General features: G+C 50.1%; 1 protein-coding gene across 1 annotated transcript in view; it reads left to right on the top strand.

The window, feature by feature from the left end:
• The first annotated feature begins 152 nt into the window (after positions 1 to 152).
• The window catches only part of MMD2 (monocyte to macrophage differentiation-associated 2), a 61,559-nt gene continuing 58,769 nt past the window's right edge, over positions 153 to 2,942 (top strand). Inside the window, exon 1 of the mRNA XM_011925952.1 lies at positions 153 to 267. The gene's annotated coding sequence lies outside the window, so the exon portion shown is untranslated. The remainder of the gene's footprint in view (positions 268 to 2,942) is intronic.

Raw genomic sequence — 2,942 nt, 5'->3', positions numbered from 1 at the left:
CCTCCTCGCTGGGTGCCGTTGGACAAGTCGCTTCACTTCTCTGAACCTCATTTCTACGTTTGCAAAACGGGGGTTATGCGAGTCCCCGTGTCCTGGGTCCCCTTGAGGATTAAGCGAGCTGGCCCTTGCAAAGCACTTTGCACAGCGCCTGGAGCCCAGCCAAGTTACGCTCAGGCAGTTACGCTCGGTCTCTCTTGGGCACTCTTGTTCATGGTAAAAGGCGTTGGTACCACCTCTGTCCACCCTTCCAGCAAGTCGGAGGAAAGAGTAAGTGCTCTTTTCAGATGAAGAAACTGAGGCTTAGGAGGGGAGGGGGCACCTGTACATCCAGGTATTTTCATAGTGTGAACTCCGTGGTCCCCTCAGAACCTCGGTCATTTCTGTAAAATGGTGATAGCAGATACTGTGATAGCTGAGTAGAAGTTAGGCTCCTGTTGCTCGGAATTCCGGTGAAGAAGGTGGGCGTGGGGAGGGGGTTTCTCCCTGTTACATATCTTTAAGATTTTTTGGGGCGGTGTGCTTGCCTAGAAGCTGGCATGAAAAACCCCTCCTAAAGTTGCTCCTCGGTCCCCAGTGGTCTTTGGGGAGCACAGACTGTTCTGGTGGGAGCAGCCCCGGGGGTCTCTTTGGAGGGGGCACCAGGCTGTCCTCCAGGTCACCTTTCCCCCTCTGCCACCGAGGGTCCCCCGCCTTGGTGAACAGAGGGGCCTGGTGTGTGCTGAGGCTCCAGTGGATGATGAGTGGGAGATGGGTTGGCAGTATTTTTCCTACTCACATGAGTGTGGCTTGTCACTTGCAACTGGTTGTTGAGAGTCCCCTGGTGCCCCTGAAGTCTCTACAAGTTCTGGTCAGATTGAGCACAACTTGACAAAAGAAGCTCAGGGCTAGGATGGTGTCCAGGGTATGGAAGGCTGGGGGACAGGATGGAGCCCTTCCTTCCCCCTCAGTCTCACCCTCTCTTTCCCCCAGGGCACATGATGAGTCTATCTTTCCTAAACTTGGGGAATCCCACCCCCGGAGGTGATGCACTTGGGAAGGACTTGAGGATGAGTTCCTGCGGATTTGCTGTTGGCCAGATTGTGGGACTGCACTGGACTTACCTTTTTTTTGTTTTTTTTTTTGAGATGGAGTCTCCCTCTTGTTGCCAAGGCTGGAGTGCAATGGTGTGATCTCGGCCCACTGCAACCTCCGCCTCCTGGTTTCAAGCAATTCTCCTGCCTTAGCCTCCCGAGGAGCTGGGACTACAGGCACCTGCCACCATGCCTGGCTAATTTTTTGTATTTTTAGTAAAGACGGGGTTTCACGGTGTTAGCCAGGATGGTCTCAATCTCCTGACCTTGTGATCCGCCTGCCTTGGTCTCCCAAAGTTCTGGGATTACAGGCGTGACCCACCACCTCCAGCCTTTGTTTTTTTTCCTTTGAGACAGGGTCTCTGTCTCTCACCCAGACTAAGGCTGGGGTGCAATGGCACAGTCATGGTTCACTACAGCCTCAAATTCCTGGGCTTGAAGATCCTCCTGCCTCAGCCTCCAGATTAGCTAGGACTCTAGGTGTGGACTACCACCATACCTAGATAATTTTTGTATATACATTTTTTTTTTTGAGACAGAGTCTCACTCTGTTGCCCACTCTGGAGTGCAGTGGCATGATCTCAGCTCACTGCAACATCCGCTTCCCAGGTTCAAGTGATTCACCTGCCTCAGTCTTCTGAGCAGCTGGGACTACAGGCACCCGGCACCACGCCTGGCTAATTTTTGTATTTTTAGTAGAGGTGGGGTCTTGCCATGTTGCCCAAACTGGTCTTGAATTCCTGGGCTGAAGTGATCCTCTCACCTTGGCCTCCCACAGTGGGTACTTGGACTTGTAAAGGCTGACTCCAGGGGATTTTGTGAGACGTAAGTTGGTGAACTGTTCACGAGAAAGGGAGAAACCCTGGGTTGAAGGCTGCCGACATGAAGGGAAGGAACTCTGAAGTCTCAGCAACCAGCCCGGTCCTGTCCCACACCTGCTGTGTGACCTTGGTAGATGTCTCAACCTCTCTTGACCCCAGCGAGTTGATTTGTAAAGTCAGGAGAGCTGGTCTAAATGGTCTCTAGATTTGGACACTTGTGCTGGCTGCTCTGGAATTACAATAGGGATCTGGAGCTGGCCAGTCTTTCACACTTGGGCCAATGCAGCTTCTATGGGTGACAGGACCAGGGAGAAAATGGATTGCGTGGATTAGTTCTATTTCTGTTCCCTTCCTCATTGTGCAGTCCTTACAACTGTATGGTCTGCAAATTAGGTCCGTAATAAAGGCTTATTGATTAAGTGATTTTTTTTTTTTTTTTTAAAGATAGGATCTTACTCTTCTGCCCAGGCTGGAATATAGTGGTGTGATCATAGCTCACTGCAGCCTCAAACTCCTAGGCAAATATGATTCTCCTGCCTCAGCCTCCTGAGTAACTGGGACTATGGGTGTACACCACCATGCCTGGCTAATTAAAAAAAAAAAAAGTATTTGTACAGATGGGGGTCTCACTATGTTGCCCAGGCTGGTCTTGAACTCCTGGGCTCAAGTGATCCTCCTGCCTCAGCCTCTGGAAGTGTTGGGATTATAGGCATGAACCCCTGCACCCAGCTGATTAAATGAATTTAATGATATAATCCAGGGCTGTCCATGAGAAATATATAAGCCACAGATGTGGCTTTATTTTATTTATTTAGTTTTGACGTGGAGTCTCACTCTGTCACCCAGGCTGAAGTGCAATGGCACAATCTCAGCTCACTGCAACCTCCACCTCCCAGGTTTAAGCGATTCTCCTGCCTCAGCCTCCCGAGTAGCTGGGACTATGGATGCCTGCAACCACGCCTGGCTAATTTTTGTATTTTTATTTTTATTTTTATTTTTTATTTATTTATTTATTTTTTTTTGAGGTGGAGTCTTGCTCTGTCGCCCGGAC

Source organism: Colobus angolensis, unplaced genomic scaffold (genome assembly GCF_000951035.1).
Source record: "Colobus angolensis palliatus isolate OR3802 unplaced genomic scaffold, Cang.pa_1.0 Scaffold667, whole genome shotgun sequence".
Classification (NCBI taxonomy): Eukaryota; Metazoa; Chordata; class Mammalia; order Primates; family Cercopithecidae; genus Colobus; species Colobus angolensis.
The sequence above is the reverse complement of the archived record's forward strand: the minus strand, read 5'-3'. Positions and strand labels throughout refer to the sequence as shown.